The sequence below is a fragment of the Triticum aestivum genome, chromosome 6D (genome assembly GCF_018294505.1).
Source record: "Triticum aestivum cultivar Chinese Spring chromosome 6D, IWGSC CS RefSeq v2.1, whole genome shotgun sequence".
NCBI lineage: Eukaryota > Viridiplantae > Streptophyta > Magnoliopsida > Poales > Poaceae > Triticum > Triticum aestivum.
The window spans coordinates 71,925,606-71,936,863 of NC_057811.1; positions in this window are offsets into that span (position 1 = coordinate 71,925,606).

An 11,258-nucleotide genomic window follows, 5' to 3' on the forward strand; every position below is an offset into this window, starting at 1 on the left:
CTAGGCCGTAGCTCCCAATCTAATGAACTTTATATGTAACTTGACTAGAATTTCGTGTAGATCATCTTGGTGCTCTTTAACTTGCTGTTTAACAACTTCAACTTAATGCTTATTCAGTTCTGGACCAATTTCGAAATTTGCATATGAGGACTTACCGGAATTGTTATATGTTGTTTCCGGCCTCATTTAAACTTGCCTTGATGTGTTGTTCTTGTATGCATCATCTTTTGTCATGAGTAGCTTCATATAGTCTTGTCATGCATCATTCTTGGTTGAGCATCATGCCTTGTTCTTGTGTGGTGTGTTTACCTTGTTGTGTGCTTCTTCTCGATAGTTCCCGTGTCGTTGCGATCGTGAGGATTCGTTCGTCTTCGTGGCTTCATCTTCTTCATGGATTCGTTCTTCCTCCTAGCGGGATTTCAGGCAAGATGACCGTCACCTTGGATCTCATTACTATCATTGCTATGCTAGTTGGTTCGTTCTATCGCTTTGCTGCGCTACCTATTCACTTGTTCCTCAAGCCTCCCATTTTGCCATGAACCTCTAACCTTTGTCACCCTTCCTAGCAAACCATTGTTTGGCTATGTTACCGCTTTGCTCAGCCCCTCTTATAGCGTTGCTAGCTGCAAGTGAAGATGAAGATTGCTCCATGTTGGATTATGCTTATGTTGGGATATCACAATATCTCTTATATTATTAATGCATCTATATATTTGGCAAAGGGTGGAAGGCTCGGCCTTATGCCTGGTGTTTTGTTCCACTCTTGCCGCCCTAGTTTCTGTCATACCGGTGTTATGTTCCTTGATTTTGCGTCCCTCACACGGTTGGGTGATTTATGGGACCCCCTTGACAGTTCGCCTTGAATAAAACTCTTCCAGCAAGGCCCAACCTTGGTTTACCATTTGCTCAGCCTATTTCTTTTCCCTTGGGAGTCGCACTCTCAAGGGTCATCTTTATTTACCCCCCGGGCCAGTGCTCCTCCGAGTGTTGGTCCAACCTGTCAGTCGCCGGTGGCCACCAGGGGCAACTCTGGGCTGGCCTACCGGAAGCTTGGACAATCCGGTGTGCCCTGAGAACGAGATATGTGCAGCTCCTATCGGGATTTGTCGGCACATTCGGGCGGCTTTGCTGGTTTTGTTTTACCATTGTCGAAATGTCTTGTAACCGGGATTCCGAGACTGATCGGGTCTTCCTGGGAGAAGGATTATCCTTCGTTGACCGTGAGAGCTTATAATGGGCTAAGTTGGGACACCCCTGCAGGGTATTATCTTTCGGAAGCCGTGCCCGCGGTTATGTGGCAGATGGGAATTTGTTAATATCCGGTTATAGAGAACTTGACACTTGACCTTAATTAAAACGCATCAACCGTGTGTGTAGCCATGATGGTCTCTTCTCGGCGGAGTCCGGGAAGTGAACACGGTTTCTGGGTTATGTTTGACGTAAGTAGGAGTTCAGGATCACTTCTTGATCATTACTAGTTGACGACCGTTCCTTTGCTTCTCTTCTCGCTCTTGTTTGCGTAAGTTAGCCACCATATCATGCTTAGTCGCTGCTGCAACCTCACCACCTTATCCTTTCCTTTCCCATTAAGCTTTGCTAGTCTTGATACCCATGGTAATGGGATTGCTGAGTCCTCGTGGCTCACAGTTTACTACACCACCAGTTGCAGGTTCAGGTTATGCAATGATCATGACGCGAGAGCGATGTCTTGTTTTGGAGTTCTTCTGCTTCTTCTTCGATCAGGGGATAGGTTCCAGGTCGGCAGCCTGGGCTAGCAGGGTGGATGTCGTTGAGTTTCTGTTTATGTTTCATCCGTAGTCGGATGTTGTTCTTATGTATGATGTATTGATGTATTCTTGCGGCATTGGTATGCCTTGTATGTATCCCCAAATATTATGTAATGTTGATGTAATGATATCCACCTTGCAAAAGCGTCTTCAAGATGCGCTTCTATCCTTGGTGGGACCTTCGAGTTCCTTTAGGATAGGGTCGCATCTTGGGCGTGACACTATGTTATTGAACCCGGATCCTTCCCTTGCTGTTAACTGAACCCGAGCGAGGCGTTGGGCTCTAACTGAATCCAAGCGATTGCACTAGCTATGTTACTGAACCCGGATTGTTCCCTTGCTGTTAACTGAACACGAGTGATTCCTTCGCTACTGCTGCTAAATGAAGCCGATCGAAGCTGCCTCTTGATGAACAGTTCCTAGTGGGGGTTGGATCTACAGTTTCCAGTGGGGGTTGGATGAATAGTTCCCGGTGGGGGTTAGATGATCAGGATCCCGTGGTAGTAGAGGCCATTGCCGCTGGATGAACAGGACCCCGATCGAGGAGGTGGGGATGGATGAACAGTAGCCGGTGGAGGGGCTGGTTGAACAGGACCCCGTGGAGGGCTGGTTGAATAGTAGCCGATGGAGGCTGGATGAACAGGACCCCGTGGAGGGCTGGATGAACAGTAGCCGATGGAGGCTGGATTAACAGGACCCCGTGGATGAACAGTAGCTGGTGGAGGCTGGAGGAGGTCGACGGGGGATGGACAGTAGCCCGTGGAGGCTGGAGCGAGGCAGTAGACGGTGGATGAACAATAGCCCGTGGAGTCCCGTTTTGCGGTACACCACACCCCTCCCGATGAACAGGACCTTGTTTCGACTATAGGTGCTCCAACACAAGTTTGTTTCCTCCGTTTTGTGGTACGCCACACCCCTCCCGATCAACAGGACCCCATTTCGACCGTACACGGCCGAACACGAGTCTGTTTCCTCCATTTTGCGGCACGCTAGACCCTTCCCGATGAACAGGACCCTGTTTCGACCGTACACGGTCGAACAGAAGGCCCGTTTCCTCCGTTCTGCGGTACGCCAGACCTTGTTTCGGCTGTTCCGTCCAAGCCGGTTGGCTCCCGATGAACACGACGTATTCCGTTGCCTCCCGATGAACACGACGCATTCCGTTGCCTCCCCATGAACACGATGCAGTTTCTCCGTTCCCGCGCAGCCGGTTGGCTAACGATGAACAGGACACCGTTGCAGCCGTCCGTGGCCTCTCCATGTACACGAGCCCTGGCCGTACATATGCGCGAGTACACGTTTGAGACCCCACCCGTATGTATGAACGTGGCCGTATTTTTGGCATCTGGCTGTACGTACGTGTACATGGTTTGGAGTGGACTGCTTGAACTGCTACCGCTCCTTACTCGGCCACGGTTCATCGTGGCAGACAGACCGATCGACTGGCATGTACGCAGACTACGCTACGTACGCTTCGACCGGCTGGGTCCCAGCTGTCAGGGAGGACAAGGACGCACTTCCTTGCGTGTGAAGATATAGCTGGTGGGTCCCAGCTATCAGGGGGAAGAATCATTTTTTTGCCCGTAATAAGGATGCACTTCCTTGCGTGCGAAGATGTAGCTAGTGGGTCCCAGCTGTTAGGGGGAGAAAGCATTATTTTTAGGCTAAAAAGGATGCAGTTGCATGCATGCGTCCATGGGCGTGATGCGTCACCACTGTGAGCCTCTCCATGTACAGTCATCTTCTGATGACTCTCGTTTGTTGACTACGTTGACCACACCGTGCAGAGCGCACCAAGCCGGTGGACGACGGCGAGGCCCCATACTGGCCCCGGAGATGGGGAAGACGCGACAGTGGAGTCGCAGACGGAGAGGAGTGGGAAACCTGACTGGTTCGGGTGCGGGGTGGGCCTACACTTGGCTGAGAATAACAGGAGGTGCGGAGGAGTGGAGGGATGGCCTGGCCGTCGGTGGGGTAGCGTTTCGCTGCGAGGCACGCAAAACAGCGCTGCTGGACACCGGAGGCTGGAGCAGGCGGTCCCGGCAGCGCTGGAGGAAGAAGACGAGAGATTGAAGAAGAATGTCGGTCGTTGGATGTGAATCCAATGCCTTGCTTAGGCTTCGACCTTTGTATTTTTATTTTTTGCGAAAGTGCTTAGGCTTCGACCTATTGGCCCACATGTCAGCCAGTCCATTTGTTTTTTAGTCCATTTGGTGGGCTGGGTGAAACATTGATGTAGCGCCTATGCAGCCCATTTATATATTATGATAGAATTTAAAGCCCATTTACATTTTTCTCTAAATCCGCGGACTTCCTGGGCTGGGTGAAAATATCATGTTGGGCTGGACAGAGTAATGTTATAAAAACATAAACATATGATTGCATGTCTATTACTGCATTGGTCAGTAAAATCTTTGCAAGCTTATGTACGCAATCACTAGGAGTTAACTTGCCAAGTTATATATAAACAATTATTATTATTATTATTTTGTAAGACCTTTCGATTTACAAAATAAAATATCATTTTATTTGATGAGTTAATAGGACGTGGGGTATTATTATTTTTTAGGCTAGACGTGGGACAGTTGAGTTGGTTCTAGAGAAAAGTACCGGGAGAAAACTCAGTGTACATCGAAAAATAAAGTGGGAGAAAATTCAAATATAGGATTAATGAAAACAAAAAATAAAGGAAGTGGGAAGGTCTATAAAATGGTTGGACGAATGACATGTTTAACGGAACCTTATGTTCTTTCTATTATATATATGTAATAAAATAAGATATAAATATAAATATAAATACTATTATAGAAGGGAAAACATAGGTTCAGTTTTGCATTCTTATAAAAAAATAGAACTAAGCTGTGCGTCATCTTTAAAGAACAAACGTAACTTGGGCTCCTGATTTTATAGACAAGCTAGGCTGGGAGGCCCAGAGGCCGCTTGATAACTGCTGGATCCAAAAACAGTTGAAACATGTCATGGGTTGCGCATGTTAAACAATAAAACCTAGGCCATGGACCTGGTGGGCCCGGAACTGTCAGTCTCTCGACGAACAGTCGTCTCGGGATTCCTCTTGTTTTGCTGACCATGTTGGGAGCGACAGACGGTGGCGTTGTAGTGAGAGCACCAAGGCGGAGGACGACGTCGAGACCTCGGACCGAACGAACTGGAGCGGGGGAAGACGCAGGCGGAGGGGAGTACAAGGGTTGACTTGTTCGGGTGCAGGGTGGGCCGGTGGAGCTGCCGCCGCCAGACTATGTGTGGGAGTAGAGGGATGGCCTGGCCAATGCCATACGCTCTGATGGGTCACCGAGGCGTGCGCGGCAGCGCCGCCAGCCGCTGAATAGGAAGAGGATGAAAGATTGAACAAAATAAAGAAATAAAAATGGATAGGTGGTTGGTCCCAGATGTATGTGTACGAGGCCTGCTGGGTCCACCTAAGAAGGGGAATATGTTGGGAGGAAGGAGATTCAAAGCACGGTAGCCCAGTGAACTAGTTACATACATAAGCAAATAGCCACTAAAAAAAGCAAACAAGTTAATGGGTTCTTAGACGAAATATTTCGGACAAAACAGATAATTACGACACATAGGCTAATGCATGAAACACTCAGATGATAAAGGTGGTTAAACAGATAAAGTACATCATCTAGACCATCCTGGCATGCTTGATCATGACACTGCGACTGTCCGTGTACTCGTCAGTTATGGGAAGTAGACACGCCCTCATGTCCAAGATTCGCCTGTACATGTCATAGCATGCGTATGCGTCCTTGGCCGCGTAGGTTATGTAGGCTAGATTCAGAGGTACCTCCCATGTGTTCAGGTCCTTGGTATCGTTGCCTTCTTTCATGTTGGCGTAGCAGGGGTCGATGATGGTCTCGGCGAGGTCAACCACGGAGTCCTTCTCCTGCCCATTGCCGATGATCTTGTATTGCTTCTGGATGTCGACAAGCTTGTTGCACCAGATGGCCGAAGCGTCGCGTTCTTCCTTCTCTCCAGCATAGCGAAGGTGCAGTCGGCGCTGCCGATGAAACGGGCGAATGCTCCAGAACCTATGATGGCCCTACAGCAGTGGTAGACGAGAACCTCGTCCTGCACGCATATCTGGGCGACGGCGATCCCCTAGTCACTGTCAAGAGATGAATGGATGGGCACAAGGTCTAGTCCTGCGACCTTGTGCTTTCTCGTCCTGTAGGTACTTCTTGAACTCAGCGAGGCAGAGCTTCACCAAGTCTGGATCGTTGGTGTACATCACATTCAACTTGGTACATCAATGGGACTGAACAGCGAACTCAAAGGTGAACTCCTTGCTGAAGTCCATATCTAGCAGGCTCACCCATCGGATCGCCATTGGAGTCTCTTCAAGTGAACGAGTGGATAGGCGGCTGCAGTAGTTCATTTTTCAGCTCTTGGGGAACTGGATTCAATAGTAAACTGAGTGTGTATAGGCGACAACAATTACTACCCCTCCCTCACCCGCTGCACGCCAGGCAGAACATGCACCCTCGGCGTATTCAAACGCCTCCATTAAGAAACCTATTCCAGCCACACGTTGGTTCACGAGCGGGTCTGTATTGGTACTGTAATAACAAGTGTTAGTGGTCACTTTACTTAAATTTAATTAGCTTTAATTAAAATTTATTCTTAAATCAAGCAATGCATTGGCTCGTTCTATCAGTGCTACAGGATCAACATGAACCACAATTAGAATTATTATTCTCAGGACGCACATGATCAGCACATTTGCCGCACTTTCACACAGGCAATACTACCAAGTTTGAACAGTCTGTTATGGTTGCTGTGCTCTGCATCATCATGTCGTGTTTTCTATCTTGCAAGATTCAAAACCAACAAATAAGATTCAAATAATAAGTACAACAAAGATGCCTACACATCTCATTGTTTCCCAGCTTGCAAGATTCAGAACCAACAAATAAGATTCAAATAATAAGTACAACAAAGATGCCTACACATCTCATTGATTCCCAGCTTGCAAGATTGAGAACCAACCCATTCGAGCCTTTTGATAAAGTGAATGTCGGGATTAAATCCATCTTGGCTATCCATGTCATACAACCCAAGAACTTGGCGAATGCTCTTGACCATCACAACATCTGTAGTTGAGTATTCCTGTTTGCACAACACAGATAAGAAAGAGCATGATTACTATAATAGTGGCACTAGTTGAAGTCAACCTGCAGCTCCACTCGATGATTTAGTTCATGCGACACTTTCTACAGTTCACCTGAAATGAAGCAAAGATTGCATCATTCAGCTAGCAAGAAGTACTTGCTCTTGTGAGCTGGCAGGTTCTTCTTTAGTAGTTGCACTAAAATTGAGCAACATTAAGGTTGGCAGTCCTACTCATGTAAGGTGCAACTATAATTTGCTTATCCTTTTGTGTAGTTCCACTAAAATAAAGTGCCATTGTGGTGACAGTGACGGCTCATCTTGCAAAGGCTAATAAAATGTTGCACGAGATTACCAGCAGAATTGGACGGAGATTTTGGAAACTCCAATCACCATTTTGTGCAGTTCCACCAAAATTTTAGTTGAACTGCACAAGACACTCATTCCAAAAAACAGTGTTTTGTGCAGTTCACCAAAAGGTCACAATAGCAACAAGGTGAAATGTATATCCCTATCGGCACACAAAGATAGAAAGAAAACAGTTCCTGGTCAATAACAAGATACAAAACATACACGAAATGAAAAGAAGCATCTTGATTATGTTCATGGCAATCACGCAAGGACAGTAGAAATTTTAAAACGTTAGCAACGCTTCATGTTACTGGAAGCATTATGATCAACAATGACATTCGTCAAATATGGGATTACTTTAATGGTGGCATTGCTTGTTTACCAAATACAGTAGATCACCAGTAGCTAAAGAGTTGGTTTAAGGGCATGGGACCGTGGGGACACCAGGACACTTAGCAGCGTAAGAAGCAACTTACTTATCATACTGGGAAAAACAACATGAGCACCATTTGTAACATAGTTTAATTAAATCATATCACTGGAGGCATTAGATTAACAATAACACTGGTTAGACATGTCCTTAAGGTAACAGTGTGATCGCTTCATTTTACATGCGCCCTTACATTAACAGCAGCAAAAAGTTGGTATAAGGACATGCGACAGTGGACGCATCAGCACAATGTACCTACAAGGAGGCATAAAGTGGTGATGCCGAGTTTGTTCATACTCTGTGAGGGCAGTAAATCTAATCCTGGAGACCTTTTACTATATGAGGGCAGCAAATCTAATCCTGGACATACTCTGTTGACTTGTCCACCAGCCACCAGTTTCTATCTTTTTTTTTCAACCAATAATAGATCTGTTCCTTATCTAGTTTGTACTGCCTTTTCCCTTTATTTCCCTTTTCAACCAAGAGACTGGTTGGGTATCCAGTCTCTACTACTTTCCCCCTATTATTTCCTCTTTGAATCAAGTCCTAGATTCATGCTACGACTTTCCCCCTTTCTTTGTTGTTTGAACCAAGTCTTAGATTCGACTGCATGAAGTAGCTTTACCTCCAATAATACTAAAAATTTAGGTGGCTTTGGAAGAGCTGATGGAAGTAGAGAAGGATGCACATACAGACACGTGGGAAGCTGGGGCATTAGAGCAAGGCCGCTTTCGAAGAACTTATACCTGAGGGTCGTCGGGATGTCTGTGGCAACAGGTCGGATCTGCGCACAATATGGCAGGGAGGAAGAAGAGTCAGAGGACCTCCCGAGCCGGCACTGTGTTGGAGAGAATGGCACGAGTAGAGGATCAGGACCGGCCGGCAGCTATGGGTTTCCTCCCTCGCCTCCGATGACCGCGTGAATGATGCACTAGTCCTCTACACACACTGGCCGAAGGGATCCGGCCGGTACTGTGACCAGCAGTGAGCAGAGATAAAATATCCCTACTGTTGTCTTGTTTAGATCTGGGAGGATGAGAGAATGAAGAGAGCAACCTAGTAAAGCAAGCGCTCAGGCCCCTTCCTATATATATAGTGGAGTGATTATCTTTTTCTCTCCACAACAAGCATTTCAATTTGTGTACGTGGCACTAATGAAAAGAAACTCTCTATTTAACGTGACTAACTGTGAGACATCGATGGTACAGTTTGACCACATTGCATCAATGGACTCAGTACTTTGAAGTAACCTATATGTATAAACACATGCATGGTTTACATTCCGAATCGCTAGCTAGAGCTTGAACTGTATTTGTTTACATGTACCACATTTTTCTTTTGGTTTTCTTCTCCATGGCGCAATTCATCGATACAAAATTATACTATGAGTAGTTAAAAGTTGAGGGCGGGGATTTTCCCAGGTAGTACGCGCGACAGTTTTCGCGTAGGCAGTTTGACAGAGAGGCGAGGAGGGTGAGGGAGTAGCGGATTCAACTTTTACTGCTGGAAAGGTAGGGCTGTGCGATTTGACAACGCGTTACTGCTGGAAAGATGGGGTCTTGTGATATGACTACTCACTATAGTCATGAATTACTAGCGCTACGACCGGGGTGATGGCCCCCTTCCGTTCCCCACTCTAATCTGGTGCATCACATGTTGACCCGGATGCTGGATCTCCCACATGTCGGTGAAGTATGTAAGAAGGAGAAAAGAATCATGCGGTATACTCCCTCCATTCCAAAATATAAGTCTTTTTAGACTTTCCACTATGGACTAGTACATACGAAGCAAAATGAGTGAAACTATACTCTAAAATGTGTTATGTCCAAAACTTAATGAATGTGCTCCGGTTTCTATGAAAATAATCTGGTTTGCATGTAGTAATTCATTCATTTATTTATTCTTCTGCGGGGGGTTTGCATGTAATTCATGAGGTCTGAAATGTAAAGTATGCCGGCATGGTTGCATATGCCCCGAGTTGTGCATGCACTATGACCCAGATGCTCTATGTCCCATATGTCGGCGAAAGGAAGCATGTGGAAATAGCCTAGGAGTACATATAGGAGGATAAATGCGTGAAAAAATATGTACTATGAAGTGTAGCTGCGGTTCGAAAAGGTGACCTAAAGTGATGACAGGTATAGGTCGCACGCACCCAACTAGTGGTACTAGACGTACTCCCTCAAAAAAAAAGAGGTACGAGTACTCAGTACTCCTATTCTATCAACACGAGTCCCATTTGACAACAGCGTCCGTGCTACAGCTAGCTCTTCTCCCTCGTTTCTCTCTTCTAATTCTAACTCAGCCGACGCGCGGTGGGCGGGGTGGGCATTTGCCGATGGTCAGTTTGCTCAACTGCGGCTCCACCTCACAGTGAAAATGTTACGACTGGAATAAAAATGCCATACACTAATAAAACATTAAGGCCACGAGGCGATGCAGTGCTGGTTACAGGAGGCAAGAAGAAAGATGCATCCATCACGACGTCCACCTCCTCGACTCAGGGCGCCGTCCGACCGAACGGCGGCTAATTAGCAGCGACTTTCGTGGCCAGGTCGACATGCTTCTGAACAATGGCATCCAAAGATTCCAGCCGCTGGAAGAAGGCCAATGTATTTCTGTCCTTGCTGGCCTTATAGTGGCCTATGTAGACGATTTCCTCGTAGACGTGGATGTGTAGGTCAACGGTTTCTTGCATGGCGAGGCAAGCGCAACATCGAGGTGCACATTCATCGTCGCGACCTCTGGCAGCTGCAGGGCCACCAGTGCTTCAAAGAGTTCGTCACCTTGGAGGCCGACGAGGGTGGCAGACAACGAGGATCCTAGGCGCTCTGGTTGGAGCAGTACGACAAAGTCGTCCGCGCGCTTCTTGATGGCGGTGAACTTGCGGATGGAGTCGACCATCATCTAGAACATGCGAAAGGCAAAGCCGGCATCGACGAGGGCTATGACGCCGGCGATCGCCAGCACCGTCTGGAAACGCTGCATGGTGCGGGGCCGTAGGCCGGCGTCTTGGACGATCCGGCACAGCCGGCTGCCGCTCGCGTCCATTAACGCCATGGGTGCTTGTGGCTTCTGGTCACTTGATGTTGGTCTTGGATTGGAGTGGGCAGTGTTGCGCAGAGACTAGGCTTACATGGATTGGAGTGGTGGGGCGCCTTTATGAGAGTCCAAACTGCGTTGCATTCACATCGCGCTGGCTCCATTCTGCTTCTCTAATTACTTACTCCTACCTCTGCATGCTAATTGAATGCGGGGGCATCATTGACCGTTCAACGTTTCGGGAACCGCTACCCTCTGCTTCGTTGGCATTCAAGCCGTATCAACGTAAATGCGTGTCAAAAAGAGACTAGTCAGTAGTAGTATACTCAATATTGTGCACCGCGACCAAGGCGGAGAGGAAACCGAGAGAACTACGTTTTATTTACGGTGTAGATTCACTCATTTTGCTCCGTATGTACTCATTTAGGGTGTAGTCACTTGTTGAAATCTCTAGAAAGGCAAATACTTCCTCCGTATTTATTTACTCTGCATATTAGAGTTGACTGAAGTCAAAT